Source organism: Ailuropoda melanoleuca, chromosome 2 (assembly GCF_002007445.2).
Source record: "Ailuropoda melanoleuca isolate Jingjing chromosome 2, ASM200744v2, whole genome shotgun sequence".
Taxonomy (NCBI): domain Eukaryota; kingdom Metazoa; phylum Chordata; class Mammalia; order Carnivora; family Ursidae; genus Ailuropoda; species Ailuropoda melanoleuca.
The window spans coordinates 123,204,009-123,216,689 of NC_048219.1; the positions used below are offsets into that span (position 1 = coordinate 123,204,009).

At 42.4% G+C, this 12,681-nt stretch overlaps 1 protein-coding gene across 1 annotated transcript in view; it reads right to left on the reverse strand.

Annotated features, from left to right (window-relative positions):
• CACNB4 (calcium voltage-gated channel auxiliary subunit beta 4) overlaps positions 1-12,681 on the reverse strand; it is a 240,737-nt gene that overhangs the window by 227,459 nt on the left and 597 nt on the right. The window lies entirely within an intron of this gene.

Here is a 12,681-nt window from a genome sequence, read left to right on the forward strand (position 1 = left end):
TCTCTCTCTCCCTCCGCCCCTCCCCCTGAGCGCACTCTCTCTCTCTCTCTCAAATAAATAAATTCTTTTAAAAAAATGCCAACGAATGCCAGAGAAGGCGGTCTGGAGCCATATTACAGAGCTTCGTGGGGAAAGGTACTAGAGGGGTTTGACAGATGGAAAGATCATCGTCACATGGAAATGGTGAGACCTTCCCCAAGGGGAAGGAATGGCGTCACTGAGTGGGTGGAGGAGAGAAAGCGTGGTTTGAGTTCAGTTCTGGATATGTGTGCTAGTAAGGGCAGAGGGAACAAGTTAAGATGGGAAAGTGGGGGAAACTGTGAGCAAGGACAAACTCAGGGAGCCTGGGGTCTTTGTTGGGGAGCATGTCTGCTTTGTTGTGGTGCACCTGTAAAGGATGGGAAGGTGAGCCTGTTTGTAAACAGTAAGTCAAGCTACAATACTGTATAAATGACTATAGCCCCTGAAGATGCCTGGGAACAAGCAGGTTTTTCAAATAGGCTGCTCATTAACCCAAATCCTCTTGAAACTGCTTGGACTTCAAACAGTGGAGGAAGAAGAAAAGCATTCCAGCGTGTTAAGACAGGTATTCCGGGGCAAAACCCCATCCTCCCACCCTGCGCAGGCTCCCTGTCCCAGCCCCAGCTCGCCAAGGGCACCCAAGGGCCCCGTCGGTTTCCAGGCCATGTCCTGCCTCTGGACAGCTGTCTCCCTGTTCTTCTCAACTGCGGGACCCACGGGTTCATGAAGCCCTACAGGGGCTGTTTGCTGCCGCTGCCCGTGCTTTAAACGAGGCCGCAGTCGTGGTGGGAGGCCTATCCAGGTGGATGTGTTCAGCACATTTATAAGTTGGATCTATTTAGGTTTTGTCTGCTTACGCTTTTTAAATAACCTGCACATCCGCTAAAAAAATAACACTAGTGAATGTACTTAATGCCACTGAATTATACACTTAAGATTGGCTAAAATGGTAAATTTCCTGTTATGTATATTTTACCACAATAAAAAAATAAACAAACATGACTTTTTAAAAACCCAATGTCCTTTTTTTTTTCAATTAACCTTTTTACTCTTTTTATGTATAAATAGTAAACAAAATACTGGAAAATATGAAATCTGCATTTTGTTGGGTTAGTTTAAACCCTGAAGATCTCTACTGTTGTAGAAACAGCAATAGTAGGGGCGCCTGGGTGGCACAGCGGTTAAGCATCTGCCTTCGGCTCAGGGCGTGATCCCAGCGTTCTGGGATCGAGCCCCACATCAGGCTCTTCTGCTATGAGCCTGCTTCTTCCTCTCCCACTCCCCCTGCTTGTGTTCCCTCTCTTGCTTGCTGTCACTATCTCTGTCAAATAAATAAAAAATCTTAATAAAAAAAAAAAAGAAAAGAAACAGCAATAGTAATAATCACACGCGTGGTACAATTACTCTTACAATGTGTATTTGACATCATTTTTATTGATATTATTTGGTTTAATTTTCATTTTATAGGATCAAAAGAAATATTCATATTAAAGTAAATTAATATGACAACCAATACCAAATGAAAAACTGAGCCTATCCTACCAGATGGTCTCCCGACAGCACAGAGACCAAAAGAATAAAAAATATCCCCCAAACTAAATCACCCCTCAAGCTTTCTGAAATTAGTAGAGAATATTTGCAGCTGACCTATTTCTCTCCCACACGACTGTGTTGATAATTGACTTTTGTCCTCCAGGGAAGTGCTCAAATATAATTGAGCAGCACCTGCCACATAGAGAGTACAGTTTTATATACCAAATAATTCCCATAAATATTGTACTTAACTTGGGACTCGAGCACTCTGCTTTCTCCTTAATTGTATCTCCCAAGGAAAATATAATTACCAGAGCTGAGTTTTTATAAACATCTAGACAAAATTTTTAAAGTATTTTGGATTATAAGTATCCAAGACATTTCTATGATGAAAAATTATTGAAAACGATGGCAATAGCTACTTATATTGCTCACTTTTTTAATCCCAGTGATCTCATCCTATTATATAAATCCGCTTCTATAGATGAGAGTCACTCAGTTTTGTTCAATCCTGATGACAAGGAGGCCAAGGTCAGGGATTTGATTTCCATGCGGGTCAAATAGTTTTGCTCCCCCACAAAATTCGGTTTTATGACCTGAGACTGTAGCTCTACAATGAATATAAATACGATCTACCCCATTCAACACCATGACTTGAAAAGCTCCCTGGAACATAGGCTTGGGGAAGGCAAGTCCCTTTACACACGTGGCCAACATCTGCACATTTGGACTGGGGGCTATAACTTGAAACCCTCAGGCTGGTGTAGAGAATATGTTAATGAAAAAAAACTGAAGCCAGTCACAAAAGATCACATTTTACTATATGATTCCAGTTATATGAAATGTCCAGAATAGGCAAATCTATAGACATAGAGACTAATAGGTTAGTAGTTGCCTAGGGGTGGGGAGGAGCGTGGAGAATGACTGATAATGGATACAAGGTTTCTTTTGGGGGTGATGAAATGTTCTAAAATGAGATTATGATGGTAACAGAATACAGCCTCTGATTTCCTGAAAGAATAACTTCCCCTTCTCTGTTGCACGTGCACACAAGAGGCCAAATAAGAAAGTCATGCCTTTGGATATTCTAACCCTAACAGCGATCATTTCACCCACCTGTGTGACTGGGAGACATCATCAGCATGTTGAGTCATTGACACCAGCACCGGGCCATTTGAGAAGAAAGTAGAAGGGTATGATAAATTCCTTTACATAATAAGTTACTATGCATTTCCATTACTGCTGGTCTTTCCCGCACTAAAAAAGAAATTGCAAAAAAAGTTTTCCTAAGGAGTTTAAAATTAGTATTATAGTATAATACAGTGAACACTACAAAAAGTCATCATTTCTAGTGATTCTGACAACCCAGAAAAATGCAGATTCTTTTCAGGTTTATGTTTACAAAATATTTCCTCTCAAAACAAACACTACTGCCACAGCAATTAAACTGCAGCCCCAGAGAAAGATGCCTCCACCAGCAAAGAACATAAAATGAGAAATAAAATAGGCCCGTTTGCCGTCCAAATGATTACAGTGAAACGATCAGAGAGATTCAGGAGACGTCACAGAGGCTGTACAGCCCCTATCGAATAATGCTTTTAGTACATAAAGTACAAATGCTGAAGGACGTCCCTTTAGAGTCAAGGAATCACCTCTGCTCCATGCATGTGTGTCATAAGAAAGGACATACTCAAGAAAATAGGAAAGTTTGCAGACGGGCTCGTTTACTCCAGTGAGTATGAGAGCTATCTACAAGGAATTTCAAAGCCAGCTCTATATTCCAGCCAGGTGTTCAGGAAACATCATCAGCCTTCTCTGGTTCGGAAAGCAGGTTGCCATAGCACACAGCTTGTCATTAGTGTTACCTGAAAGCCCTAAAACTATTCCCTTAAAATTGAATAATTTAGCCTTTGCATTAATTTTGGCATCTAGCTCTAGTCCTACCCCCACTCCCTGCCCCAGTTTATGTGGTTAAATCCATGTACAATTGCTAATGTGTTGGTCCGTAGTCAAGTTCGTAACAACTCTTCTAGAACGAAGGGTGTTGTCTACCTCAACGTTCTTCTGGATCACAAAGTACAAGGGCAAGCAGGGCAGCACCAGCTGCTCGGATCAGAAGGTGTTTCTATAGAGGTTCTTTGTGGGTAAGACTCAGCAATTCACTGTATTCTAACCTGAAGAGGTGCTATAAAGACAGTGTGTGATTGGGGAGGGTGAAGGAAGAGCTCCACATGGCCCCACAGAGGAAATATTGGTGCAACGCCCTGGGTTCAAAGGGAGTGCAAACCGTCCAGGGCCTGTCTCAGACACACCCTGCTAAAGGACAAACTCAGAGGATCCATGCTGCTGAGGCCTGTAACTATTCTGGACGCACACAGTCCTGCTGGGAAGGAAGCTCCAGCAAAGAGTGAGCAACAGAAAGGAAGGTGCTGTCCTGGGAAACACCCCGCTCTCAAGTGTTTTCTAAAACAAAGCATGCAGAGGCCTGACAGCAGAATGGGGCCTGCATACCCCTCTGTGCACATGCCTGCACACACTTCTTAGGGTCTTCAGTGAATCTGAGTGAACTGCAAGCCAGCTCTCCCTGGTTAGGGCTGACGCTTTCTCGGAGTCTGAGCTGCCGAAACGAGACCAAGGAATGGTCAAACTAAGAGGAAGGTGAGGAGTTTGGCTCATGCTACAGCATCAGCAAGAAAAGATGGGTCAGAACTAGTATTGGCTGGGCTCAGCTACCCCAACTGAGCTGGCAGACTCACCAGAAGCAGAGCGCCTGGTTTCTACAACTAGCTACAGCACGTGGTTTGACTCAACCACCTTCTCTTTAGTTCCACCCCTGCTTTTTCCCTTGATGAACCAACAAGCAGGCTCTGCTCTTCAATACCCAGGGATGGCACTCTCTGGGGTGGCAGTGGAGTCATTAAAGAGAGAGGGCCACAGTAAAACAAAGGTCCTTTTCAGCTTAAGTGTCCACACAGCGTCCCATACCTTTCTAGAAAGATTAAAATTTCAATCAAAATTCATCTAAGTTTCCATAAAATTCCACCATCCTAAACTGAAGGATAAATAGTTCTTTATTCTACAAAAGGGAGAATTCAGGGAACTCTTTGTGCCAAGAACAGGGACTTGGAGAAAAGCACAAGTGACTGGTTCACAGGTTAGCTGCCCAGGAGCTGGATTTCTCAATAAAGAGCGTCATAAATTCAGTTCCATGTATTCAAGCCCAAGGGCGAGAACAAAGCAGTTTGCCACAAGAGGCAGAGTTCTTTCTTGGTTTCAATTTGGGAAGATGCATTCCAGATAAAATTCACACAGGAAATAGGTGTGAACTTCTCCCTCAGGTTCACTGTATTATCCCACTTAGCTAGGAAGTTTACTTACAGAGCAAGTAAAGACTTCCAATTTTGAGGGGCGCCTGGGTGGCACAGCGGTTAAGCGTTGGCTCAGGGCGTGATCCCAGCGTTATGGGATCGAGCCCCACATCAGGCTCCTCCGCTATGAGCCTGCTTCTTCCTCTCCCACTCCCCCTGCTTGTGTTCCCTCTCTCGCTGGCTGTCTCTATCTCTGTCAAATAAATAAATAAAATCTTTAAAAAAAAAAAAAAAAGACTTCCAATTTTGTTAATGAACATGAATCATTACCGTCTTCCAGGCAGCTACGACCTAACAATGGTTGCGCTGGTCCTGTCCGGGTTCCCTCAGATTCATTTTCCCCTTTCTCTGTGCTGCTTTCTATCTCGGGAGGGCCAAGGGCCTGCGGGCTGCTTCCCAGGCTCCCAGTCAGCCGGCTTCCAGCTGGGCTCAGCCAAGGGCAGGTGCACCAGGAGTCTGGGGTCTGGGGGGCAGAGGGCAGAGCATTCCTCCTCACTCTCTGCCCTCCAGTGGCTTCCGTAGTAGAAGCTACATCTCCTCTGTGTCTCTCTTTTTTCAGTTGAGGTATAATTGACAAATAACACTATTTCATTTTGGGTGTACAATGTAATGATTCAGTATTTCTATATATTGCAAAACGATCACCGCAAGTCTAGTTCACATCCATCACCATACGTAGTTACCCATTTTTTTTCTTGTGATGCGAATTTTCAAGATCCACTCTCTAAGCAACATTCAAATACGCAATGTGATATTATTAACTATAGTCACCATGCTGTACATTACATCTGCCATTACTTACTTTATAACTGAAAGCTTGTACTTTTGACCCCTTCACCAAATTCACTCATTCCCCCACCCCAGCCTCTGGCAACCATTAATCCGTTCTCTGTATCTATTAGCTCAGTTTTTGTTTTTTGGTTTGGGGAGGCTTTTAAATTCCACATACAGGTGAGATCATACAGTATTTGCCTTATTGTTTGACTTATTTCACTGAGCATAATGCCTTTAAGGTCCATCTATGTTATCACAAATAGCAAGATTTCATTCTTTTTGTCTGAATTACACACGCACACACACACACATATTTACATATGCACACACACAGCAACTTCTTTATGCACTCATCCATCAATGAACACTCAGGTTGTTTCCGTGCCTTGGCTATTGTAAACATTGGCTGCAGTGAACATGGGGTGCATATATCTTTTCAAGTTTGTGTTTTCGGTTTCTTCAAATCAACACCCAGAAGTGGGATTGCTAAATCATATGGTAGTTCTGTTTTTATTTTTTTTGAAGAATCTCTATACTGTTTTCAACAGTGGCTGCACCAATTTACATTCCCACCAACAGTGCACCAGAGTTCCCTTTTCTCTACATCCTCACCAACACTTGTTTTTTGTGTTTTTTATTGTAGTCATCCTAACAAGCGTGAGGTGATGTCCTCTGTGTTTCTTGCTTCCATAAAACAGTACACCAGGGGCTCCAGCATCTACCAGGTGACTCTGGCCCTGGGTTCCAGTAACAGTTTCCTTGTCCTGCTAGCCTAGAGGTCACAGTGGCTTCTGGCTGTCACTAACCTACAGGGTTAACTTCCAAGCTCTCCCATCGCCTGTTTAACCATATCTCTACATTCAAGTCCCTCAGCTGCAAAAATCACAAGTAGTTTTGTTTCCTGGTTAGACTCTGGCTAATACAATGACTACTAAACAAACAAACTTTCATGAACCATGCAAACAAAAATTCCATCTCATGGTAAAATTAGGGGAAAAAACTACAGTCTCGAGGTTCTCCAGTTGTTGCTTTGTTCTTCACAGTAACCATATAAATTAAGAATACTTCTAGGGGGGTGCCTGGGATCAGGGGCGCCTGGTTGGCTCCATCAGTTAAGGGATAGACTCTTGATTTCGGCTCAGGTTGTGATCTCAGGGTCATGACACTGAGCCCTGCATCGGGCTCTGCAGTGAGCAAGGTGCCTGCTTGGGATCCTTTCTCTCCTTCTCCATCTGCCCCTCCCTGCTCATGCAGTCTCTCGCTCTTAAAAAAAAAAAAAGAGAGAGAGAGAATATTTCTAGGATATAAGAGGAATAAGCTCCAGATTCCTTCGATGTGTCCACATCTCTGTGTTTGTACGTCTGTCCTGATTATACAGGAATGAAGTATGTTGTGATGGAAAAACTGGAGGCAGGTCCCTTTGTCTCAGTTCTACTACTGATGTGATGTTAGTACAGCCTGTATGTCCTTGGGTCTCCTCATTCATCTGAAAATGAGGAACCGAAGTACTTTCCCCCTGCAATGTTTTCCGTTCTAAAATTTTGTGATTCTAAGTTTATAGATGAATTTTGCATATTTATACGCTTCTAGGCATATGATTATTCTTAGAGCTATGCACAAAGCACATACCTTCTGTTGATGAATCTGCATTTTATTGGAGAAATGTGTCTCCAAATTATAACCCGAAGAATTTTTTGCCAGCTTGTTTTATTATAGTATCAACTTAGTAACTAAATATGTTTTCAATCTCTAAATACAGTGTGGGTTTACTGAATTATGATCACGATCATTTGATTAGCATACTTTAAAAAAGCCCAAGGTTCTGTGATCTAAAGTAGATGGTTCCAAAGATGGCTGCAGTAATAATATGCTCTTTTGTAAGGTGACCTTGCTACACCCCATCAAAACAGAGTCCACTTCCTCTCCCTTTGAAACTGAGCGAGGCCTTTATTTTGATTTAGACACTGTAACAGAAGTGATGGCATGTAGCTTTTAACAATAGGTTTTGCAAAATCTGCAGCTTCATCCTTTACTTCTTGGGATGCCCCTTCTTGGAACCCAGCCACCATGTTGTAAGGAAGTTCAAGCAACCATGCTGGGAGCCCAGGTGGAGGAAGACTGAGCCCCCTGCCAAAAGCTCCAGTCAAGTTCTCAGCCAGCAGCCAGCAGCCAGCACCAACTGCCAATGACACATGTGAGGCTATTTTAGATCTTTCAGCCATGCCAGTGCCCAGATAACACCATACACTGGGCAGCACACTGAAATTTAAAAAAAAAAATTGTTGCTTTAAGTTGCTAAATTTGGGGAAGTTTTGTTAGGAGGCAATTTCTCCCCATTAAACACAGAGTTTAATGTTAGAGCAGAACCCCATGCCTAAAATATATCAAGCTAATCCTCCAACCATCCGTTCTTTCATTCATTCAAATAAATATTTATTGAACATCTACTACCTTAAATGCTGAGGATACAAAGGAGACCAAGTGCAGACCTGTCCCTGCTTATTATCTGGATAAGGGACAGGCATTAACAGAGAAATCTAATTATCGAGAACCGGCAAAATGCACTCTGGAATGAGGTAGGTGGCTAAGGAACCGACGTCATCAGAGAGATGAGAAAAATAAGTGAAGACTAGGGGTGCCTGGCAGGCTCAGCTGGTGGAACATGCAACTCTTGATCTCGGGGTTGTGAGTTCGAGCCCCACCTTAAGTGTAGAGATTACTTAAAAATAAAAAATCTTAAAAAAAAAGAAGTAAAGATTAAATTTAGATCTCAAGAAGATTTAAAGTTAACTAGGCAGAAGAGAGAGAGCAAGAGCCCTCCACAGAGGGTTTAGCGTGTGCAAAGAGCCTATGGCAGAAGGAAAGGTGGAGTGTTCGAGATCTACGTCCAAAGCTAAGAGATCATCGTTCAAGATGAGGCTGGAAATTAGCAGGGACCAGGCCTTGTAAGGACTTTCAGTCCTTATAAGGGCAGCCTTAACAAGGAGAGGTCAACAGATTAAGCATACTCTGATTTTCTCTTGGAACCCCAGTGGGGAGAAAACTGGGAGCAACCTGAAAGACTCCATCACACAAACTCTATGTGCAGTGACACCCAGAGTATTTCAATATTCAGCGCACACTGGCATTTTGACCACACCATCATTCCTTGCTACAGTTCACTATATGACGTGCATACACCCCTGTCTCCATAAGTAGATTACAAAATCCTTTGGGTCCAGGGGCTCTGTCTCATTTATCTTCTCATTCCTCTTTTATAGTATCTAGCACAGTGCTGGGCACTAGCAAACATTTAATAAGTGTTTCCTAAAATTTTAAAACATGAATAAATAGGGGCGCCTGGGAGGCTCAGTTGTTAAGCGGTTGCCGAGCCGAAGGCAACCGCTTAACAAGAGAGAGCAAGCGGTTGCCTTCGGTTCAGGTTGGAGCCCCGAGTCAGGCTTCCTGCTCAGCAGGGGCGTCTGCTTCTCCCTCTGCCTCTGCTCATGCGCGCGCGCTCTCTCTCTCTCAAATAAATAAAATCTTAAAATAAATTAAATAAATAAATAAATAAAACATGAATAAATAATCCATTCACAAATAGTCTGTCAAAAGTGATCTCCTAGGAGAAAATTCTACAGGCTCATTTGGAAAGCCATTCCAATGATAGCAACATTCTTAAGAAAGTCTTGCTGTAAAACATCATTCCTTCCCTGATTATAGCAATTCTTGAGTTTTGTCCTCAATGACGACGGAGAACAGTCCATCACATTTCCAAAGAATTCCTTTGTGTACGCTCTGAAGACCAATACTGGGTCACCCAGCTCTCTCTTCTTACAGTGGCAAAACACTTCATCTTCTCACCTCTCCTCAAAGAAACCATTTAGTTGTTCCCTGGATTCATTCCAAAGTCTCCATCCCTCCTAGATTGTGGAGGCCAGCAATCTAGGAGCCCACGAAACAAGCTCAGAGATGCCTGAAGGACTTTGTGCTCAGTCTTCAGAGTGGAGGCAGGCTCTCTTTCTCTGTTTGTTTTCAGGCCAGCTCACATATGTACATGTATGTGTATGCACGCACACACACAAACACTAAAACTTTTTACCAATTTAAAGAATAAACAGTTTTACTAGGTGAGTTTGCCAACTGTCCTCTGCTCTTCACCACCAGCCCCATCTTACCCATCTGATTTGACATTTCATTTTTTTGTGGGAGGAACACTTTTCCTCCCTAATTTTGTAAATAATCGGACATCAGAAATGAGCAACACTATCTTGCTGGCATTCCCACTATCATGTGTGAAGGCACCACACAGGCTGTGAAATATCACCAAGAAATTCCATCACTCCAATATATCAAGAATTCAAAAACAGGGGCGCCTGGGTGGCACAGCGGTTGGGCATCTGCCTTCGGCTCAGGGCGTGATCCCAGCGTTGTGGGATCGAGCCCCACATCAGGTTCCTCTGCTGGGAGCCTGCTTCTTCCTCTCCCACTCCCCCTGCTTGTGTTCCCTCTCTCACTGGCTCTCCCTCTCTCTCTGTCAAATAAATAAATAAATAAAATTAAAAAAAAAAAAAAAGAATTCAAAAACAATAAATTGCTGGTCATTGTACAAATAATGAGGCTCTAATATCATAAACAGCTTTTGTGCTTCTTAAAAAAATATTTTGTTTTGGCACTCAAGTGAAAACTCTTCAATTTTACTTCAAAAAATACTATTAAATTCCATTTGCAATAACTTTGCATCTCTTGTCAAAGAAACAAAAATCCTCAGTTATTTCTACTGTAGCCATTTGAGAAGTCTACATTATGCCATTTAAACAAGAACATGTGTGGGGCGCCTGGGTGGCACAGCGGTTAAGCATCTGCCTTCGGCTCAGGGCGTGATCCTGGCGTTATGGGATCGAGCCCCACATCAGGCTCCTCTGCTATGAGCCTGCTTCTTCCTCTCCCACTCCCCTTGCTTGTGTTCCCTCTCTCGATGGCTGTTTCTGTCTCTGTCAAATAAATAAATAAAATCTTTTAAAAAAATAAATAAATAAATAAGCAAGATCATGTGTAGGATACTCACTGAACTGTAAGTGCTCACAAAAATTATGTATTATTTTTGCACTGAAAAAAGGAAGATTGTGTATATAACACAATTACAACTAATTCTTAAATTTAAATTAGACCATTTTATTAAAGCAACAAATCCCAGTTTCAGAAAAACTAATGAAATATATTTGTTCTAAAAATGTGCATTGTTTGGGATGCCTCGGTGGCTCAGTTGGTTAAGCGGGTTAAACATCTGCCTTTGGCTCGGGTCATGATTCCAGGGTCCTGGGATCGGGCCCCACATCCAAGCCCCACATCCAGATCCCTGCTCAGTGGGGAGCCTGCATCTCCCTCTGCCTGCAGCTCCCCCTGCTTGTGCTCTATCAAATAAATAAAATCTTAAAAAATAAAAATAAATAAAAATAAAAATCTGTGTTGTTTAAATTACTCCCAGAATTATTGGCATGCAATACTTTTTACATTTTGAAGACAATACATAGCAACACACTTAACAAGAACTTATACATGCATTAATCTCAATCATTTATTTGAGTAAATTGAGGAAAGAATATTAGAAAAATAGATTGTTTCGTTTGTGGTTGAAGAGTAAAGTGTTAGTGAAGTGATAGTGTAGATTGACTCAAAAGTTTTAGTCAAACAGTTCACAGAATACTCTGCTGTATAATTAGTATTTCTAAGAATTTGCAACAAAAAAACACTACCAAAAATAGGCACCCACAAAATAAACATCAACAAGATCTCAAACAGTCACATAAGTCAAAAATGTTTTAAAGATGAAGAATGTCTTTGCTGTATCAAATACACAAATGATCTAAGCAAGCACTGCAAAGGGGACAGAATGCACTTTTAGAATGAATTCAAGATCCAAAATATATTTATTTTAATAATGCAATTGCTTGGTGCTCACTGAATTAAATAGTAGTAGTAATAATTTGCTTGCAGAAAATGAGTATCTGCACAATAAATATTATCTAAATATGTTTTATGAACTCTTAGAAGTCTGAGTCCAATTTTGAATCTAAAGCCCATTTGTTGTAGACAATCTGTTTAAATTGATGATAATCACTAAGGATACACACCGCAGCTGCCATCATTGGTTAAAAACACATTACACAATGTTCTGAATGACCTACAGGGAAAAGAACTTCCCAAGGTCACTCCAGCAGCCCACAGCAGAGCCTGGGATAAAAGCGTCTTGGGGCCATGACCAAAGTATTCCTAAGTCACCCTGAAAGCACACACCTCCACAGTTTCTGTTCCAAAGAAAGATCAAGGTGATTCACTTTTGCATGATCTCCCTAGCACCCAGCAGCAATGTAGAGATGGTCTCATTTACAGCACATGGACAGTACAAAAATGAAGGACCAATCTCCCATGTCAAGGTGAAAGAGACCTAAGCATTCAGTGTAACCGGCGATCTTTACCACACAGAACACTCACTAGAACTACGCAGAAGGAAACCACTAAGAAAACAAACGTTAAGTGTAGTACCACCCAGACCCCGGGACTCAGGGCCAGCCTTGGCTTATTTTGATTTAGCCAGATCTGGGCAGTTCTCCCCTAGGTAAGCGAACCAAAGAAGAGGTCCCAAGAGACACCAAACTTTCTGTTCAAAGTGTCTTTCATTTGACCAGACCTCGCAGATCTCTCCCAAAACCTTGACAGAGAAGACTGTTCGAAATAGGGCAAAATAGCAGAGACCACTAACTCTCCGCCAAATCAAACCTTGTGCCGGGCCCCAGGGGCTCTGGTTACTCAAAGTTAAGTGCACGACTTGAAGACGTTTCTCCACGCACAAAAGCGCAATTAGAAATACTTTCAGTCTTAAATTCAATATCCCTGCCCTTAGCCAGGTCTCCACCAACTTGGGTCCGCCAGCACGAACTTCAGCGCGGTGCGGGGCCGCCTGGCCGCCAAGACTTCGGGCGCAGGGGGCTGCGGGAGAAGGACG